This window comes from Schistocerca gregaria, unplaced genomic scaffold, assembly GCF_023897955.1.
Source record: "Schistocerca gregaria isolate iqSchGreg1 unplaced genomic scaffold, iqSchGreg1.2 ptg000778l, whole genome shotgun sequence".
NCBI lineage: Eukaryota > Metazoa > Arthropoda > Insecta > Orthoptera > Acrididae > Schistocerca > Schistocerca gregaria.
Window position 1 is genome coordinate 96,835 of NW_026062148.1, and position 8,166 is coordinate 105,000.

At 50.5% G+C, this 8,166-nt stretch overlaps 2 non-coding genes across 2 annotated transcripts in view; both read left to right on the forward strand.

Annotated features, from left to right (window-relative positions):
* The first annotated feature begins 7,809 nt into the window (after positions 1-7,809).
* Positions 7,810-7,964, forward strand: LOC126321945 (5.8S ribosomal RNA). The gene has a single exon (XR_007558673.1). It is a non-coding gene; the product is annotated as a 5.8S ribosomal RNA (ribosomal RNA).
* A 188-nt stretch (positions 7,965-8,152) lies between these two features.
* The window catches only part of LOC126321967 (large subunit ribosomal RNA), a 4,222-nt gene continuing 4,208 nt past the window's right edge, over positions 8,153-8,166 (forward strand). Inside the window, exon 1 of the ribosomal RNA XR_007558692.1 lies at positions 8,153-8,166. This exon is cut by the window's right edge and continues 4,208 nt beyond it. This is a non-coding gene — a ribosomal RNA (large subunit ribosomal RNA).

The following is an 8,166-nucleotide window of genomic DNA, read 5'->3' on the forward strand; positions in this document are numbered from 1 at the left end:
GAGTGCGGGGTGCAGTTGCCGGGGTGCGTCGCGTGAAATCGCCGATGACGAAGTCACCGAGGGGGACCAGTGCGCTGGAAACGGCGCGCTGAACCCAGCAGCTCTGGAGTGCTCTTGACCTAGGGGCGAGGTCGGTGAGCGAGCTGCAGAAGTCCCCCCCCATGCCAGAGGAGCCGGTCCGGGGCAAGAGACGGGCTCCCACCCCTTTTTTATCACTCGTTCATCATGGCTACACCAGAAACGAGTGATTCGAGTGCGCCAACGCGAGCTTCCGTGATGTCTGAACCCGCTCCTCAGGACGAGTCGGGACAGGCAACTGAGGAAAACGTTCTACAAAGACACACGAGAATATCATTGCTCCTCGAGCAACATATTAAAAATGGTAAAATTAGTCAAGCGGCTCTGACTATAATCAAAAATGAACTGGCGGCGTGGGCTATCGCAAACGCCAAGCTTGAGGGCCGAGTGGAAGAACTGACAAAAGAAAATGAGAGACTAAGGAAACAACCCGGAAAGACCTGGGCGGCGGTGGTCGCACAAGCGCCAGCAAAACCGCAGACTACAAAGGATACCATTGCAAAAGTTACTAAAAGATCTGACACAACGGTATTCCTAAGAACCCTACCAGGCCAAGACACTAGCGTAAAAAGAATACAGGAATTGCTTACGACAACTATCAATCCAGCTAAAGACAAAATTAAAATAAATAAGGTAAAACCCAGCAGAAACTCTGTCATTGTTGAAGTAGCTTCAGAAGAAGACAAAGAGAAACTGTTAAATAATGCAAAACTAAACTCGGTGGTCAAATGCGAGCCACCGAGGAAAAGAAACCCATTGGTCATCTTGTATGATGTACCAACAGTCATGACGAATGAAGAACTGCAAAAATCTATAAAGGCTCAGAATTTTGATGATATGACAGAAGAAGAATTTAAAGCAAACTTCAATTTGAGATTCAAAACCGGGCCTCGGGACCGTGATGTGGTCCATCACGTTGCCGAGGTCTCCGCTCACATGTGGAAAAGAATTACAGCAATGGGCAGACTATATGTCGGCTTTCACGCCATTAATACACGCGACTTTCTGGTCGTACCGCGTTGCCACAATTGTGGAGATCTCGACCACGTTTTGAGGCACTGTACCAGGGGGTCGGCCTGCTCGAAATGTGGCGAGGATGGCCACGTCAGGAAGGACTGTAGGGCTGCGGCGGTTTGTATCCCCTGCAAGAGACGGGGTAAAAAGCCCTGTGGTACCACGGGACGTAGCTGCCCCACCTACAGACTTCTGGAACAAAGGCTCATTTCAAGAATAGACTATGGCTGATCAAACCAAAGCCAACAGGATGCCCAAAAGGAAATCCCCTAGCAAAAGGAGGAGGGATGCCCTGAGGGCGAGTGCTTTCAAGCTTTTCTTGAGGTTGCACATGGGCACCACAGCCAGAACCGTAGATAAAAGCACTCAAACCGACTCTACCACTACGGATAGAGGGACACAAACGAGGCCTCTGGCAGTCACGCTCCCCTCCTCCCCAAGCAGGGAAACAAGGCCGACAAAAGACCTACGGCAACGGCATCCTGTACCAGAGACGGTGGCAGTCTCAGCAGAACTAAATATAACAACAAAACAACCAGTTCAAGAAAATAAAATAACTAGTTCAAGTGAACCAGATGCAATAAAAGATCCTGTAGTGAGACTGCCACCTGTCGATCCAGTCAGAGTCTATCCAAACCTGGAACTCACCATGCAACTGGCGAGGCTGGAGCAGCCGACTACCCTGACCACTGCCTTGAGACATGTGGTTCGGGTGGGACATGAATATGGACAGAGAGTCACCTTCTCGGTAATGGAGGCTGTGGACAGAATTCAACTCAAGTCAGTGAATCTCCCCACTGACTTCGGAGCCCTGCGTGACCTACTAAAGAAAGTCTTTGACAGACGTGGAGAAAAATTCGACCTGAATGAAATTTATCGACAAGCTGTTCTGGCAAATGGACGTATCACATTCGACTGGAACAAAACATGGCCTCATGACAGGATTCACACATACACTCCATAGACAACTACATGACGAAAATCACCATTGGCCAACTAAACACCCATAACAGCAGACTTGTCATGCAGGAGTTGCGAAGGGAAGTGGAGGAGAGGAGACTGGATGTGGTCTGCCTGCAGGAGCCGTACTCCCTAAACGGGAAGATTGCTTTCACAGCTGCGACCTGGCAAGTCGTCTGCAGAGGTGAAGACCCAAAAGCGGCAATTATTATCACTAACAAACTGATAAGGGCTACAGTTCTAACGCAGTTCACAACCAGCCACTGCAACGTCGTGGAGCTGCAATCTCCAGCAGGAGCTATTATTATGATCAACACATACTTTCAATATGGTGATGATATTGAAAGACACCTAGCTCATCTCACCACAGCTATCACGGCGTTGCGGGGGCGGAAAACATTTGTGACTGCCGATATGAATGCCAAATCCCCCTTATGGTACAGCGGCACCAGGGATCCCAATGGAGAGAAGGCAGAAGAAGCCATCATGGCCTTGCAGCTTGTAGTGGCTAACAAGCCAGGCAACCCTCCGACCTATGCGGCGGGAGGGGGCCAAGGCACAAACATCGACGTGACCCTGGCTACGCCAAACGCAGCATACCTAATCCAGCAATGGAAAGTAGTTGAGAATGCCACTACAAGTGACCACAATCTTATTACTTTCAACATAGGAGATGGCGAGAGCCGCTGGGCCATGGGGTGGGAAATACAATACAATTACAATAGAGCCGACTGGGAGAGACTTGCTGGGGAGTGCGACATTCCTCCGATATCAGAAGGTGACGACCACAGACACTTTGACGTTGACAACAGAGCCGAAGAACTGGTCTCAGTAATAACTCGAGCAGTCAAGGCAGCCGTACCTACTAGGAGGAGGGCCATGGCGGCCTCTCCATCACCATGGTCTGCTGAACTAGAGGAGATGCGCCGGTCGGTCAGAAGGCTCAGGAGGCACTACCAGCGCAGTGTCGTCTGGCAAGAAAGACAAAGATGGCTGCAGCTTTACCGGGAAGCCAAAGATAACTTCCAAAAACAGCTACGGGAAGTTAGAACAAAAAGTTGGGAACACTTTGTTCTGAACCAACTAGCATTAGACCCATGGGGAGTTCCCTACAGGCTTGTCCGGGAAAAGATCCGTTCTCCGATGGAGCTTTCAACCGTCAGGCATGGGGACCGGATGACGGGGTCTTGGCAGGAAACTGCTGAGGTCCTTCTCCACTCCCTGTTGCCTGATGATACAGCGGATGAGACAGATGAACAACGGCAGCTGCGGGAGAATAACAACAATGCGTATGAAAATGATATGGCAGTCTACCCATTCTCAGAAGAAGAGGTAGCTGGCCACATAAATTCCCTGAAGAGAGGAAAAGCTCCTGGGCCAGACGGTATTGTGGCGGAAGTGGTGCAATTCCTGGCCCCCCAGATAGTCGCCCCTCTAACTCATTTATATAACGAATGCCTCAAGCAGAAAAAGTTCCCTCGAATATGGAAGAGGGCAAATGTGGTAATTATAAAGAAAGGGGCTGACAAAGACCCAGCAGAAACCAAATCTTATAGACCTATCTGCCTGCTTGATCTGCTTGGGAAGATTCTGGAGAGACTTCTGGCTGATAGACTGGCGGCACACCGAGTGCTGTGCGGAATGAGCAACAGGCAGTTTGGCTTCAGGTCTGGACGATCGGCATCTGATGCAATCGCCCTGGCGGCCGAGGTCTGCGGCTCTACCCCGTACAAGTACGTTGTTGGCATCATGGTGGATATAAGTGGCGCCTTCGACAACCTGTGGTGGCCTTCGCTCTTCTCCTGCTTAAGGGAGAAGGAGTGTCCAGGGCCGCTATATGGCTGTCTGAGGAGCTATTGTGAAGATCGGGAGGTCTGGCTATCATCTGCTAGCACAAGAGTAAGGAAAACTATCACCAAGGGATGTCCCCAGGGTTCCGTACTGGGTCCGCTGTTCTGGGACATCCACATGGAACCCTTACTAGATACATTACAACAAAGCGACGAAGTGCTGGAGGTGATAGCCTACGCAGATGATCTCCTCCTACTGGTCGGCGGCCGTAGCCGAGAGGACATAGAGCCTAAGATCGAGAGAGCAATAAACACACTCCAACTGTGGTGCCGCAAGACAAAAATGACAATTTCACCGGCCAAGTCTACCTATCTTCTTCTAAAGGGACAATTAGCTCGTAACCCAACTGTTAGGATAGATGGATCACCAGTTCTCCGGCGACGTGAGACACGCTATCTAGGTATCATCATTGATGAAAGGTGGACTTTCAGTAGACACATTGAAACCGTAACTCAAAGAGCTTTACAGGTACTCAACAACCTCATCTCCATTGGGCATAAGCGGTTTCATCTTCCACCACATCTCATCAAACTCTATCATAACAGTATACTAACATCCATAGTGGGTTACGGATCTGGAGTCTGGGCACACAGGCTCACGAGGGTGGTGCCCGCCGTGACAGTGAGGAGAGTGCAGAGAAATATGATCCTGAGATCAGTGGGGGCATACAGAACTACACCGGGAGGAGCCCTGTTAGTTATTATGGGGCTTTGCCCCCTGGATATCAAAATTCGGGAGCAGGCCGCTTGGTACTGGACTAAAAAGGGGAATTTGGAAAAAACCGAGGAAATTCTGGGCAGCAGGACAGAAAATAAAGTAGAAATTAGGAAAAAAGGGGAGCTGCTATGGCAACTTTCGTGGGAAACCGAAGAAACAGGGCGTCGTACCTTTGAGCTCCTACCAGATGTTAGGGAAAGGATGGAAATGTCACATTTCGATCCATCCCGGGGACTCATCCACTTCCTCACTGGGCATGGACCGTACTCGACATATCTATGTCGATTTGGTAAAAAGGCGACACCTGCGTGTGACTGTGGTGTTCCGGAGGGTACTCCTGACCATGTAGTCTACGAGTGCCCCCTTTTCAATGATGTGGCCTCAGTACTGCGGGACCAACTACCACATAACGACACTTTTAGACTAATCAGACATCGCGACACTTTCGACATCATAAACAAACTGGCTAACGCGGTATCTCAGAAAGTCCTAAAGGACTACCTGAAAGACCTATAGTAGCACAAAAAGAGATAACCCAGGACACAGATAGAGTATGATACCCTACTCCCAAACCGCCTGGGCGCGGAAAGGCCGACTTCCTCAGTCTGAATCCGCCGCGCCACAGGATTCTGGGGGGGTGGGGTGCAGCCTTACCAAACCAGACAACGCACCGGACTTGACATTAGGATAAGTTTAGTTGTAGGACTTAGTTTTTAGATTTTATTATTAGTAACCTGCAGCGATCACCATCTCGGCCTGCCCAGTGTCAGGGGCACGCTCATTGGGATTAGCTCAATGAGCAAGGCTCTACAGTAGGTTTATATAAATTAGCTGACACAACTGTAACGCTGTAGGATTAGTAACTAGTCTAAAGATTAAATGTTTGTAGTAGACTAACAATAATGTTGCCCATTGCTTACTGTTCACTTATATACTAACTAGTTACTACATAGAACTTAGAATTAGCTGCTAATTACCCTTGTATAACTAACTTGGCCCACTAATCAAATAAGGCAGTGGGCTAGATGTAAAATTAACATTGTTTATGGAAATAAAGAATTTTTTTTTTTTTTTTTTAATAAAAAAAAAAAAAAAAAAAAAAAACAGAGTCCCGACCAGAGATGGAAGGGACGCTTTTATTAGATCAAAACCAATCGGATTGGCTTGTCTGGTCCGTTTGCCTTGGTGACTCTGAATAACTTTGGGCTGATCGCACGGTCCTCGTACCGGCGACGCATCTTTCAAATGTCTGCCTTATCAACTGTCGATGGTAGGTTCTGCGCCTACCATGGTTGTAACGGGTAACGGGGAATCAGGGTTCGATTCCGGAGAGGGAGCCTGAGAAACGGCTACCACATCCAAGGAAGGCAGCAGGCGCGCAAATTACCCACTCCCGGCACGGGGAGGTAGTGACGAAAAATAACGATACGGGACTCATCCGAGGCCCCGTAATCGGAATGAGTACACTTTAAATCCTTTAACGAGTATCTATTGGAGGGCAAGTCTGGTGCCAGCAGCCGCGGTAATTCCAGCTCCAATAGCGTATATTAAAGTTGTTGCGGTTAAAAAGCTCGTAGTTGGATTTGTGTCCCACGCTGTTGGTTCACCGCCCGTCGGTGTTTAACTGGCATGTATCGTGGGACGTCCTGCCGGTGGGGCGAGCCGAAGGGGTGCTTTCGCGTCCCGAGGCGGACCCCGTTTAAATCCTACCAGGGTGCTCTTTGTTGAGTGTCTCGGTGGGCCGGCACGTTTACTTTGAACAAATTAGAGTGCTTAAAGCAGGCAAGCCCGCCTGAATACTGTGTGCATGGAATAATGGAATAGGACCTCGGTTCTATTTTGTTGGTTTTCGGAACCCGAGGTAATGATTAATAGGGACAGGCGGGGGCATTCGTATTGCGACGTTAGAGGTGAAATTCTTGGATCGTCGCAAGACGAACAGAAGCGAAAGCATTTGCCAAGTATGTTTTCATTAATCAAGAACGAAAGTTAGAGGTTCGAAGGCGATCAGATACCGCCCTAGTTCTAACCATAAACGATGCCAGCCAGCGATCCGCCGCAGTTCCTCCGATGACTCGGCGGGCAGCCTCCGGGAAACCAAAGCTTTTGGGTTCCGGGGGAAGTATGGTTGCAAAGCTGAAACTTAAAGGAATTGACGGAAGGGCACCACCAGGAGTGGAGCCTGCGGCTTAATTTGACTCAACACGGGAAACCTCACCAGGCCCGGACACCGGAAGGATTGACAGATTGATAGCTCTTTCTTGATTCGGTGGGTGGTGGTGCATGGCCGTTCTTAGTTGGTGGAGCGATTTGTCTGGTTAATTCCGATAACGAACGAGACTCTAGCCTGCTAACTAGTCGCGTGACATCCTTCGTGCTGTCAGCGATTACTTTTCTTCTTAGAGGGACAGGCGGCTTCTAGCCGCACGAGATTGAGCAATAACAGGTCTGTGATGCCCTTAGATGTTCTGGGCCGCACGCGCGCTACACTGAAGGAATCAGCGTGTCTTCCTAGGCCGAAAGGTCGGGGTAACCCGCTGAACCTCCTTCGTGCTAGGGATTGGGGCTTGCAATTGTTCCCCATGAACGAGGAATTCCCAGTAAGCGCGAGTCATAAGCTCGCGTTGATTACGTCCCTGCCCTTTGTACACACCGCCCGTCGCTACTACCGATTGAATGATTTAGTGAGGTCTTCGGACTGGTACGCGGCATCGACTCTGTCGTTGCCGATGCTACCGGAAAGATGACCAAACTTGATCATTTAGAGGAAGTAAAAGTCGTAACAAGGTTTCCGTAGGTGAACCTGCGGAAGGATCATTACCGACTAGACTGCATGTCTTTCGATGTGCGTGTCGTGTCGCGCAACACGCTACCTGTACGGCAGTGGCCGTGCGCCGCGTGCGGAACCACGCGTGCCTCTCAAAACTAGCGGAAGTGTTGTTGTTGTTGTTGTGTGGTACGAGCGCTGAAGCTCTGGAGCGGCTGGCCTGCGGTACCTGGCGCCTGGCGCCGGTTTTGAATGACGTTCGCCCGAGTGCCTGTCCGCTCCGGTGTGGAGCCGTACGACGCCCATCGGCTGTGAGGCCGTTGGACACAAAAAAAAATAGTGGAACAGGGGCCGTCAGACGCCTCAGTCCCGCAAATGCTACTGTCTTGAAAGAGACAGTGGGAGACTGAAAAGGAAAAGATCACCCAGGACGGTGGATCACTCGGCTCGTGGGTCGATGAAGAACGCAGCAAATTGCGCGTCGACATGTGAACTGCAGGACACATGAACATCGACGTTTCGAACGCACATTGCGGTCCATGGATTCCGTTCCCGGGCCACGTCTGGCTGAGGGTCGGCTACGTATACTGAAGCGCGCGGCGTTTGTCCCGCTTCGGAGACGTGGGAGTGTCGTGGTCGCCTGTGTGGCCGGCCGCGTCTCCTTAAACGTGCGATGCGCGCCCGTCGCCTGGCGGTTCGCATACCGGTACTTTCTCGGTAGCGTGCACAGCCGGCTGGCGGTGTGGCGTGCGACACCTCGTACAACGACCTCAGAGCAG